The sequence below is a fragment of the Otolemur garnettii genome, unplaced genomic scaffold (genome assembly GCF_000181295.1).
Source record: "Otolemur garnettii isolate 467f Iridium unplaced genomic scaffold, OtoGar3 scaffold00037, whole genome shotgun sequence".
In the NCBI taxonomy this organism is placed as follows: Eukaryota; Metazoa; Chordata; class Mammalia; order Primates; family Galagidae; genus Otolemur; species Otolemur garnettii.
This window is the reverse complement of record NW_003852432.1, coordinates 13,638,072-13,652,079: the sequence shown is the minus strand read 5'-3', so window position 1 is coordinate 13,652,079 and position 14,008 is coordinate 13,638,072.

Genomic DNA, 14,008 nt, shown 5'->3' with positions numbered 1-14,008 from the left:
AAAAAAAAAAAAAAAAAAAAATTCAAACACTAAAGTACAGCATGCATAAAACCTTCTCCATCCTCACCTTGTGCATTCTAAAATATTTCAGAACTTTTCTCGGTATAGTGATTCCCCAAACCTTTCGTGCTGTCTGTGTCTCATCCTGTGTTGTGTTCTTTTTGTTTGGAAGGTGTTTTCTGCTTGTCTGGTAAATGAACCCCTACTGTCTCCCGAGAGAGACCAGGGAAAGCACAGCTTCCTCTGGGAGGCTGGGAGCCCTCAAGGTTGTGATGACAGTTTTCTTTATGTCATCTGTGCACATTTTGCAGAAAATATATCTGAAACTTACAAAAGTTAAGTAACTGGTCCAGTTACTAAGGGACAGAGCCAAAATTTCAAACTTCTCATCTGATTTTAAAGCATGAGTCTTTATCCTTTGTTTGACACAGTCATTATTTAATAAATATTTATTCAATAAATGTGTCAATAAAAAGATAAAATACCATATGAAGTCAGTTAAAAAGCTTTTATGGGATCACTGATAAGAAGTGATTTGACTGGCCTAGAAGATAAAGAATTTGTGAGAGAAGAGAAATCCGTATCTGCAGAATGTTCCAACGTCTAAGCCAGTTGACATTAGCTTCGCTTTGTAACACTTCTGGATGCCTCTGGTTCTCAATAAAAGCCATGAAACTGAACTTCACTGAAATAGGGTATGGAAAGAACAAATCCCTTTTAATTAAAAAGGGCAAATACGTATGTATCATGCACATTTTTTCATGTTCTTTAATTGCTTTATGCATTTGTGCCTCATTCCTCACAACTTGATTATTAGCTCCTTTTGAATAAAAATATGCCTTCCCTTTTCTTAGCATCTCCTATACTATCTTGTTCTTCTTGAGAATTATTTCTGGGATGCAGAATAAATGGTGTTGTCTTACCTCTTTATAACTTGATTTAAGGAATAAAACTTCAAATATTTTCAAATAGAGTAAAGCTGCTGATAATAATTTGTACAAACTAACAGTTAGAAGCATCTAATGCACATGAAAAATGGAACTAACTTTCCAGTACTGGGTTTAATATTCTTTTTTAACAAATGAAAAATAGTCAGGTATGCATAATGTCAAGGACATACTCATTGGAGAAAAGCAGCTTATGTTGGCTCTAGTTTAGAAGAATGCACTATTTTAATATTTAACTAATAGGTGAGTTTAAACATCTATGCTACTCTACCTTTGGACTTATTTTGCCTTTTCCTTTTAATTTTCTTTCAAATATCAGGAGATGTTCACATTTGGAGGGATATATTCTTATTAGCTCTAATGAGGTTTTTTTTTTTTTTTTTGGTTAAGTGAATTGAATATAAACAACTATTGTGTTTGTCTTTTTTTTTTTTTTTGAGAAAGATTTCAAGCTGAAGATCCCAGTCGTATAATTAAAAGGACTAATCCCATTCAATTCTTGAATCCATCTATAGAAATGGAATTCTTAAAACATATACACAAAAGGGAATATGGTGCCTATTGAATTTATATTACATTCAGTCAAACTATTGTACTAATAAAACAAATTTAATTTTGATTAGGGAAAATGATTCTTTGTTGTGTGTCTTTATAAATGTTCACTTTATAGGCCATGACTGGTACTACGGAAGTTAAGGGGGGAGGGGGCAGGGAGAGCTAACACTTGTATTATGTTAAATCAGAAAAATAATTGCACTTGGCAGTTTTTGTTTGCAGAATGCAGGAAAAGCTGAAGGCTTTTGTACAGTTCAAAGAGCACATTCCACAGATACAGCCAGTTGTTGGTTGCCTGCAGGGATTGTCGGAGTTGGGGTGGTGGGAGAGGTCTGTATCCCAGAAGTTCAGGCTCTTGGGCTGTGTGATTGTTAAAAAAAGAAAAAATGCTTATACCTTTTGGAGAAGTCGTTCAGACATTAGCTTCATATTCTTTAAGTATATTTGAAATGTGGCCCCAAATTTTCTTCTCTGTAAGAACCAGATATAATTCTTTAGCCTTTGCTTCCTCTGGTTCTTTAATAATTTGTTTTCAGATTAAGATTTACATGTTCAACTGTGAACGCATAGAACTGCTGGCCATTAAACTGTCATTTAAACTTTGTAGAGAAATATAAATTATATTTCACCATCATATATTCAATTATCATTTCTATAATTAGCATAGTAAGCAATTTCAACAAGTTATTTCAAGATTCTTAAGAGAGCCTTCTTTAGCTGAAAACATGCCAAAGGGTAGCTTTTTCATCTGGCATGTCAAGACTTGTGCTGAATTAACACTTGTATCATTTCCTTACGGAATACGCAAGTTCTAATTTCTGCTGTTAACTGAAAATATATAGCTGAAAGTTCTCTGAAAGCGATAATGGATAGGACTTCTATAAATTAGCACTATTAAGTTTATTGCAATGTAAAGTGTACATGGTACCATATATGTGCTTTATATAATTTATAGCATCTTTTGAAAAAAGTGTGTCAACATCGTTTTTGTCTGTAGCATTAGGAAAAAACCCCCAAAGCTTTATCTTGTCCTCTCAAGTTCATAAGAATTTGGGATAAAGTGTTTAGTTGGGTCCAGATGTGTTTTATTCACACTGTCAGACTCAGTTGCCAGAAGATTAGTGTTGTAAAAAACCAGACAAACATTAAAATTGGAATTAGCTCTGGAACATATTTTTGTGTCCACTACAATAAGAACTTTTTTATTGTTACTTTTTAAGATTTGTTATTTGCAAGTTTAGAAATGCTTTAAATACAAAAAAAGGACAGAGACTAATTTAGCAAAATACTTCCACCCATCATTCAGATTTAATAGATACTGCTATTTTGCCATTTTGAAAATTATAGATCTCTTTATCAAGAAGTCTGAAAAGATAAGACCTTTTATTTCAATCTTGAAGTGCCCCTTTCTGAATTGGTTATTTGATAACAGCTCCCAAAGGCTTTTAACTGTGTTCCTCTTAGATTTTAATATTGGCCTGGTTAATGTAGTTTTCTAAGAATGGCTGCCACTCCTTGGCAGTGTGGCTTAAGGAAGACCCCAATGCCCTTATTTCCCAAAATTCCAGCTTTCCTCTTCATTGTTTCCATGAGATTTGAAAAATTATTCTATTTTGCAATTTTTAGCTGTAAGACATCAGGAGCTATTATTAAGCATAAATGCTTTCTGGAGGGAATTCAGCCATTATTAGCCATTATCATCATCACTCAGAAGCTGGTGTGCTAGAACTGGATTCCAAGAACAGGGTGACAAGAAGGAAAGGTAGCTGAGGGTGCAGTTTGCCTTTAGCAGGTGAATACTTGATGTCTTATAGCTAAAATTAAAATAATTTCAAGTCTCATGGAAATAATGAAGAGGAAAGTCGGAATTCTAGGACATAGGGCCTTTGCATCTTCCTGAAACCACACTGCCAAGGAGTGGCCGCCATTTTTAGGAAACTACATTCACCAGTTCAATATTAAAATCTGAAAGCAATGCAGAGCCTTTGGGAGCTGTTATCAAATAACCAATTCAGAAATGGGCATTTCAAGATTCAAAGAGGAGGCCTTATATTTTCAGATTCTTGACAAAGAACTGAGAACTTCTAAATGGGAAGTGCATGAAGAATCATGTCACAGAATGGGCGGCACCTCTGGCTCAAAGGAGTAGGGCACCAGCCCCATATACTGGAGGTGGTGGGTTCAAACCCAGCCCTGGCCAAAAAAAAAAAGAATCACGTCACAGAATTCATCACAAGAACTATGTGAAGAAAGACAACCAAAACAACATTGTATGAATGACTTTGGCAAAGTAAAAATCAGCGGGTCTCATGTCATTTAATATATGTGTCATTTAATACATATGCTGATGGCAACTGCTTTTTGGTTTGCAGCAGACTTCATATAATGTCGTAAGTAGATGTCATTATTTTACTAAGGGAAGTTATTGAAAAACAAGGAGGTGCAGTAACTTTCCAAAAATACCATATCTCGGAGGTTATAAATCTAGAATGTAGTACTAGATGTTATGCCATGAAGTGTATCTGTTGACTACACCATATTGCTTCACACAGTTCATCGTCCTCATTACTGAGACGTGTGTGTTTCCTTCACCTTTAAGCTTATCTAAAATTTACCGAGCTGCCACCCACTTGCTTAAATTTGACTAGCTTAAAAATATATAAATAAATAAATTTATTTAGCTAGCTCTAAAGAAACAGTTCAAGTCTTATAGTTTCTATAAACCATTCCCTATAATGTCCAGTGCTCTTCTCTTCCTGAGTAGTTAGGGCTTGCAGTATATACTAAACACATATTTTTACGGCTTCCCATATTCCACTGATGTTGCAGGAATGTTTCTTATTTTTTTAAACTGTTGGCTCCTTAACATCTGGGCCGTGGTTAATCCTTCTCTGAGTTCTAGTCATAGCCAGCCTGGTACGGAGGACTCAGAGGATGCTCAGTAGCACCTGGCTCTGCATCGAGTCCAGGGCTCCAGTCCCAGTTCTGACAGTGACGAGCTGTGCGCTAGTAAATGCGTTGCTTAAATGTATGCGGCTTAATATTTTCAGATATGAAAAGGAGAGGAAAAAAAGCCTCTCTCAGAGGGCTATTTAGGGGAATTAAAGAAGACACTGCAGTATCCAGCGCTTAGTGTAGTGTTCCATAAATGCTCACTCTCATTTTCATTGTTTACCATTATCATCGATTAACGTTCACAGACTGAAGGATTTCCCATGGGACAACTTGTGTTGGAGAAAAAATGTTCTCATTTAAATTTTTAGGTTTCATGTAATAAAAAAATCGTTTTCTTTAAAATAAATGAATACATATTGAAGAGAAGATTAACTTATTAAAGAGAAAACACATGTACATGTACATTTTATCCCTTTTCAAAAATTTGGACTTACCTACGCAGCAAACAATTCAAACTCTCAATTATTTTAAGTCACCCACGTGTTTAATACTCTCAGTGAAATGGCTTTCTGACTTGTTACTTTGACTTGTGCTCATTAGCAGAAAAATTCTTAACCTTGGGTTCTTTGCCTCCAAGGGTTCCTGATAAAAATAAATTTTAATATAATTAATTTTATTTTTAATTTTATGTATTTTACTTTATGTATTTAATAATATTATTCCAAGGAGGAAAAGGTGCCTTAGTCTCTTTTTGTGCTGCTTTAGCAGAGTACCAAAGACTTGGTAATCTATAATGGACAGAAATTTATAGAGTCACAATTCTCAATACCGGGAAATCCAGTGTCAAGGGCCATCTGGGGAGAGCCTTTACATGGTGGAAGGGCAAAGAGAGTAGATAAAAGGGACAGAATTCACCTGTTTATAATAGTACCAATCCCACCCAAAAGGGACTAGAGCCTTGTAGGCCTAGTCACCTCTGAAAGGCCCCACCTCTTCATACTGTTACAATGGTAATTAACTTTCAGTATGAGTTTGGAAAGGACAGATATTCAAACCATAGATAGCATTTTGTCTGGTCCTCTAAAACTAATTCCCTTCTTACATACAAAACACATTTATTTCATACCAATATCCCCTAAAGTCTTGTTTCAGCATCAAAAGTTTAAAGTCCATAGTTTCATCAAAATTGGATTGTGTGAGACTCAAAGAACATATTTACCTCCTACTGTGAGCTTGTAAAATCAAAAAAAATTTACATATTTCCAAAAGACAATGGTAGTACAATTTTCTATAGATATTCTTATCCTAAAAGGGAAAACTGGGTAGGAAAAAGTGGATAATTGCTCCCACCTAAGTCCTAAACCCAACAATGAGAACATTGTTAAATATCAAGTCTCCAGAATGATCTCTGATGCATGACCGGCCATGTCCTGCCTCTCAGACACTGTGGTGGGAGCTTTACCCCTGAGTCCTCAATGAGCCCTGCCTCTGTGTCATTGCTGGGATCAGCCCACACGGGTTGGAGTATTGTACCTGTGGCTGTCCTTGCTGGTGTTGCACACTGGTGACTCTGTAGTTCAGGGCAGGGGGGTGCACCTTTGCAGTCTAATTATGTGGGTGGCTAAGGAGGACAATTGCTTGAGCCAGGAGCTACGGTGATAGTTACGGTAACTATGATGGGTTACTGCCCTCTAGGCTGAGCAAGAGAATGAGAACCTGTCTCTAAATAAAATAATAATAAAAATAAGTAAAATAGAATTTTGGGGTCTCAAGGGATGGCTCCACCCCCATGCCTCCACTTGTCACAACCCAGGTGAGGACACACTGGTGGCTCCATCACTGTGACAGTTCTTGGTCTGGGCTGTCAGACTCTCTAAGGCATCATGTGAAAGTTAGGTGGAGGTTGTCATGGCCCCCCGGTTCCTGTACTCTACATATTTTCAGGGTTAGCACTGTGTTGAAAATGCCAAGGCATATTGTTTGCACCTCCTGGAGTAGTGGCCAAGGCCACTAATAGGTTGGCTTGAGCCATGGCTGGGGAAGTGAAGAGAGCTGTGCCCAGGGAACAGATACTTGGGACGGTTTAGTGCAAGGACTGCTGAGGCCTTACAGGCTCCCTGGGCCTCTCCCCAAACTTTTCTTCTTTGAAGATCTTCTAAAATTCCTTTAGAGTCATTCTCCCATTATCCATCTGTTCATACCCATCTTCTTATCAAATGATCACGTGGTTTGCACCGTTGGTTTTCTGTCCTGTATATACTTTTTCATTCTTTACGTGGTCAGGCTGGGGGTTTACCAAATCATTTTTTTCTGCCATCTATTTAATTTTAAGTTCTATCTTTAAACTATCTCTCTGTTCTCATATTTCACTGTATGCAATTAAAAGAAACTAGGCAGCACCTTTAATAGTATGCTTAGATATTTCTCCACCAGAAATCCTAATTCGTAGCTCTGAAGTTTTGCCTTCTATATAATCCTGGGACACAAACACAATTCAACCAAGTTTGTTGCCATTTTATAAGAGAGATAGCTTTTCCTCCAGATTTTGATATCTCTTTCCCTCTCCTTTCCATCTGAGATCTTGTCAGAATAGTCTTTACTGTCCATATTTCTACCAGAATCCTGGTCACAGTCACTTAAATAATCAGGCTGGCGCAGGAATTGTGCTTAATTGGAAATACAGGCTTTTTCCAGCATTTACTTCAAAACCATCTAACTTCTACCCCTTACCGAATTCCAAAGTCACTTCCACATTTTTAAGTATTGGTTCTGAGTTTTGAAGGGAACAACATTCAAGCCATTGGCAGTATGTTTCACTAGACTGACAGAAAGTCTCATGGTACCCCAAACAGCTGAGGACCCTCAACAGAAATTTCATTTCTTTTCCATTGAGCATAATCATGGTGCTCAGTGTTAAAGCCTATTTTTACTTGGAATAAAATACAAACTTCCTACCTTGCCTTTGAAAGGCCCTGTACATGTGGCCCTTCAATAGCTAGCTTTTCTTCTGTGTCTGCTGCCACTTTCTCCCTTGCTCCCTTTCCTGGCATGTCTGGCTTTCTGTCAGTTTTAGAAACCCTCCTTGACTCAGGCCATTTGCACCTGCCAGGTATACTGTTTGGAGTACCCCACATTCCACTTGCATACCCTCTTCCTTATCCAATGTGTCTCATTTAAATGATGCCTTCCTCTATGAAGTTTAGTTATGTCCCTATTAAAGTTATTCCTCAAATCTCTTGTTTTTTTTTTTCTCCACAGCTTATTTCATCTACTTATTTGTAACAAATAAATGTAAGTATTTAATACTCATTTCCTTATCATTCCGTGAATTCCATAAGGGCATAGGATGTGTGAATCTTGTTCAGGTGTTTTTTGTATAGAGCTTGACCTATTGTAGATTAGTAAATATTTATTAAATGAATGAATTTGGGGGGGCATGAATGGTCTGCTATTTAGAACGTCTAAGTTTATTTGTTTATTCATAAACTCATCTTTCAGACAATGAAAAATGAGGGACCAGCTATAACATTTGAATTCTGAATAGCTTTCAGAGTAATTCATGAGCTACAGTTGAATGCTTTAATCTTCTCAGTTATTCAGAAATGAAATGTAATAGTTCATTATATGACAAGAGGAACCACCTAGAAAATCAGAATTCAAAAAAAATGCTTAACTTCCTTTCATATACTACATCTTCCCTCTGCCACATCCTAAGCCTATACTCAATTAACTTTATTTCATTATAAGATTGTCATCTGATGGATTCATTTGATTACCAAAATTGTGTGCATCCTTTTAACTACTTTTCTGTCATATAATAACATTTACTTTATAAAAATTTACCACTTGTTTAGAAAGTTTTATCTTAAACTTAAGTACTTCTGATTCTGTTACAGAATAAGTCAATAGCCTTTTATTCTTACAGTCTATTTATTGAGTTGATATTTTTCATGAAAATGGAAATTTCCTTGTAGTAATGTATAGGTGTAGACAGTAACCCTTTTAAATTATCTGTGGAACTAAATCTCTCAAAGATATACTCTTCCATTTCTTCACCTGTCTTTTGGTAAAAAAGTATTATTTAGTAGAGTTGGACAGAGACTTGTGTACAGAATTGCTGTTGTTCCCCGTGCATCCCAACACAGTTTCCCCTATCATAACATCTTGCATTAGTATGGTAAGTTGGCTACAATTGATGAATCCATATTTGTATGGTATTATTAGTTGACATTCCAATTTAAATCCACATTAGGTTTCATTTGTTGTGTTGTTTAATACGATGGATTTTGACAAATATGTAATGTCCTATATCCCCCCATTGTATTATTTATTATACTAGGTTGTGAGTGGTTCACAACCCTAAAGATCCCCCATGTTCTACCTGTTCATACCTTTCTCCTTCTCTTTCCCTTGAACCCTTGACAACCCCTGAACTTATTACTGTCTCTACAGATTTGCCTTTCTAAAGTGTCATATTGTTGGGATAATATGTGTGTAGCCTTTTCAGATCTATTATTCGATCTAGATTTATCAATATGCATCTAAGTTTTCACCATGTCTTTTCACTATTTGGGTGTTTCGTAGTTTGTTTATCCATTCACTTATTGAAGGAATGTTGGTTGCTCCCAAGTTTTTGGCAATTATAAATAAATATTTTATAAAATGTCTTGCATTCTTCCTCAGGCATTTGTGTGGAGGTAAGTTTTCAACTCATTTGGGTAAATATCTAGAGCACAATTTCTGGGTCATGTGGTAAGACCATATTTAGCTTTGTAAGAAACCGTCAGACGGTCTTCTAAGGGGGCGTAAAAGTAGCTTCTTTTTATATATTAAAAATAATCTAAATTGTTTTATGCAGCTGTGTATGTTGTGATCAGCAGTAATTTATATTTCACTTATCACTGTTTAACAAGTAAAATTTCATTGTAAGGTTTCATGATTGTGGTATTTACTGCTAAATCAATATTTAATGTTGCATTGACCCCAACGCTGCTGGAAGACAGGGGCTCCTCAGCAGGAGGGGCTGTATACATTTAGAGTAATCACATCAGCAGACTTGACTTCCTGGTACGTTAATGGAAATAAAAATGTATAAATGAAGAACTATGGACTGTGTTGGGATGACGATGTTTTATTTGCCTTATTATTCATTTGCTTATTCAGCTAATGGTCTCTGATCTTAGTGAGTTTTTATATTTCAGTCTCTAGCCCTCTGACCAGTGGTTATCAGTGCTCTAGGTTGTATTAACAGCACTTACAGCAAATATTTTGTCATATCCACTTTATATCTTGAAATACAAAAATAAAAGACCTTATGCACTTTTTTTTTTTTTGAGACAGTTTTAGTTTGTCACCCTTGGTAGAGTGCCATGGCATTATAGTTCACAGCAACCTGAAACTCTTAGGCCCAAGTGATTCTCTTGCTTCAGCCTTCCAAGTAGCTGGGACTACAGGTGCCCGCTATAATGCCTGGCTATTTTTAGAGACAAAGTCTCCCTGGGCTCAGGCTGGTATTGAACCTGTGAGCTCAGGCAATCCACCCACCTTGGCCTCCCAGAAAGCTAGAATTATAGGCGTGAGCCACTATGCCCGGCCCCTTATATACTTCTTGAAAAAAATTCTATGTAGTGCTCTAACATAATTTAAATGCCCAGATGTTAGCATAGTAAATGTTGGAAGTTGAATGTCTATATTGAATCACCATGCAGGAAATGAGTATAAATTCAAACTAATATCAATGCTTTGTACTGGAGCCCCAAGTTCCAAGAGCAGCACTGCTGTTGTTCATAATGTCATTTTATGAAATAGTGTACAGCTCTTGGTTAAATTCTAGCAAAATAAAATGCACTCTTGATTTATATGTTAGTAACATTCCCAGGAAATTCAGTGTATACATGTATTAAGCTGGGCAATGACACTATATCTGAGTGCAGAATGGAGATAGGGTCTAGACTTAAATAATTATGAACATATTTATATCTAAAAGAACATCTGGCAGGAAATTTCAGGGTTTCTAACATCCCTTGCCCTTATGTATTAAGTATGAATCATTTCACTCAATTATTATGACAACTAAAAAAGGTTCAAAGTTTTTGAAACTCTCAGTGGCACTACCATTGCTGAGAAGCACTGTGTTTCTGTATTTAAAAGTGAGTATGGGTATTTATAATTCAACTTGGACAATATGATACATCTTTTATTTCACCGTAAAATATGTGCTTTTAGAAATCAGAGTTAGTGCTGGATTATAAAGTCATAACAGTTAGCAAATGACATCAGAAGTGAGGTGAGATTGTTTTGGTATATAAAGTCGAGAACCTAGAGAGGGAGTGTGGAATACCAAAGAGAAGTTACTTGTGCAAGATCACAAAACCTGCCAGTGGCACGGAACTTTTTATTCATTCAAACAAGCTAGAACCTTGTACGTTGGAAATTTTGTTTTATATCTCCTATACATAAAGACTGGTTTTTCTTTTTATCAATTGCAGAACCCAAAGATGAAAAAAAAAAAATAGAAGCCCATCAACATTTTGTTTTTCTTATAATGTGCTTTTCAATTAATTCATAATTGCCTTTATTTTACTTCCTTTTTATCCTTCCTGATTACATTGAATATCTTTTCTTTAGTACTTGTTATTCTTTGTCATCGCTTCATGTCTTTTCTTTTTACTGGCGTCTTAAATCCGGCTGCCTGGCTGTTTGCGTTTCCTTCTTTAATCTTTTCCCTTATGTTTAATTTTTAAATCCTTTACCCTTTATCTTTCTTGCAGTCTTTTTAGCAGCTCTCCCTGCCTTTGACTTTCTCTTAAATGCTACTTCTTCATAGCATTGTGTTACTTCACTGATTTTCTTTTGTTTTATCCTTTTAAATTTTATGTTTTTCTTTTGTGTATCAGGAAAACTTACATGCGCACCCAGACTGAATTCAAGAGAGAGGATGCTACTGAATCCTCTATACTACATACTCAGATTTACCGTGGGGATGCGGAAAGATTTAAGTGACACATTTTCTTCTCTTTCCCATTTCTTTTTTTGCCACTAGTCTTTTGATTTTAATTAAAGCCCAAATAATTGATTTGTTAATATAGAGCAAATTCTGTTATTTTCCATTTTTCTAATGTACTTTAAGTGTATATAAAATATACTTTTGAGGTATGAACATTTGTTTGTAGCTAGACCAGAAGTAATTTTGCCTATTATGAAATCTTTAAGGTAACCTGGAATGCATTTTTAATACTTTTAAAGGCATACATTTAGGGCAAAATAAACAGCAAGAGTTTATAATTTAATTATTATTTTCACAAAATTGCTTTAGCTGTTCAAATGGTTTATATATTTGGCTTAAAATATAGCAGATTTGTGATATTAATTTTCTAACCCATTTTTCTTGGAATATAAGAAAGATCTGAGGCAAATGCATTTATTTATTTATTATTATTATTTTTTTTTTTTTGCCAGGGCTGAGTTTTGAACCCACCACCCCTGGCATATGGGGCTTGTGCCTTACTCCTTTGAGCCACAGGCGCCGCCTGAGGCAAATGCTTTTAACCAAACTCAACTAAACTGGGTTGGTTGTTGATTTCTGAGTCCGTCTTTGGGCATTCTGAGGAATAACTATGAGGTGGATATCTAGACAGTCACTTTTCGGAGAAAGAGAACAGATGATGATTATAAGGAAAAGCAGATGTGCATGAAATCCTGGGTGCTTCTTTTCTGTTTAAAATGAGAGCGTTCTTGAGTAACACTGTACAGTTGATGAAAGAGAGAAGAAAAGGATCGGCTGACTTGCTTAGTTCATGTACAGAATGTGGCAGTTAGAGATTCAGGTTTGGCCTTACGGATCGTCTTCCTCACACTTATCTTACATATGCATATATTCTTTTGATTACTGTTTCTGTCCAAAATCAAGTTTAATTTTACTTACAGTTCATTAATAAACAAATGATAGCATTTTTAATCATCTTTCATTGCTTCTTATGATAGCTTCCTATGTGTACATGATATCTATATATTTTTAACAATTTATATTATAGATGACATTTTTCTTATTATACATAAATCATCATTGGTATTTGAAATAATAGTTCTTTTACACATTAACTTTATTGAATTGGTATTACTTGCGCTTACTGTTCTTTTTGCAGTTTTTAGCTGGGGCCGGGTTTGAACCCACCACCTCTAGTATATGGGGCTGGTGCCCTACTCCTTTAAGCCACAGGCACTGCCCTGAGCTTACTGTTCTTAAAGCTAACTGTAAAAGTAGCTTTTCACTCGTAATTGATAATTAGTAAATTCTTATGTCCTTTTTCTATTAATGTTGTTTCTGTATCTGCTTATTTCCATTTTTATAGTTCCAACTTTGCCTAGGATTAGATTGGTATATATTTATTCTGCCCAGGAAAAATGGGCTTACTAAATAAATGGATATTGTCAGAATTTTCATGTGCATCTGAAATAGAATCAAATTTTATGTCAACTAGTGTATTTTAGAAATATCAATCTGGTATTTTAATGGTATACTTCATATTTTGAAAATTTTAAAAGAAACTTTTACTAAATGTTTTTCTGTTTTAGTTAATTGGAGGCCTGAAACTTAATTTCTTTTCTAAGTTGATAATTTTAGAGAATTAATTTTCAAGTTATTAAAATAAACTGGAGAAATTTTTAAAAGTTTTCTTCTGACAGCTTGCCTTACTCCATATACCCTGGGTTAATATCTTGGAAATTCACTTTGGTATTCTGCATATGTGTTTGTTAGTTTAAAAATGTACTCTTGGCACTTTTAATTGATTATAACTTAGACCTTTTATCAGTTAATATTAATCATTTGCAGAATATGGGTTAGCAGAAGTATCACCTAGAAATTAGTGTTAGAAATGCAAATTTGGGGGCTGGCATAGTGGCTCAGGCCTATAATTCTAGCACTTTGCAGAGGCTGATGTGGAAGGATGGCTTGAGGCCAGGAGTTTGACAACAGCCTGAGCAAGAGTGAGGCCCCCATCTCTACACACACACACAAATAAAAAATTAAAAAAAAAATTAGCTAGATGTGGTGATTTGTGCCTATAGTCCCAGCTACTCAGAAGGCTGAGGCATAAAAATTGCTTGAGCCCAGGAGTTTGAGTTTGTAGTGAGCTATGAAGACATCACTGCACTCTAACCAGGGAACAGAGTGAGAGCCTGTCTCAAAAAAAAAAAAATCTTTTGAAAGAAAAAGAAATGCAAGGTTTTGTGAACTACCCCCAACACAGTGACTCTCAGATGCTGTGGGTATAGTTTCAGTAATCTGAGCTTTGAAAAACTCTGCAAGTGATTCTGATGCAGCCTCATGTCCTAGTTCTACTTATTTGTCTGAATTTCCCCTTTGATTAGTACAATTTAACTTGTTTTAAAGATAAATTTTCTTAACACATGCATTATCTTTGAGTGAGTTTTGAGAATCTAATAACACCCAAAATCTGTAAGTGAGTCAGCTGCGGCTGTCATAACAAAATAATACAGATGGGGCCATTTAAACAACCAAAATTGCATTTTTTCCACAAATTTCTGGGGCTGAAAGTTCAAGATAAGGGTGCTAGAATCGTTGGGTTCTGGTGAGGGTCATATTTTGC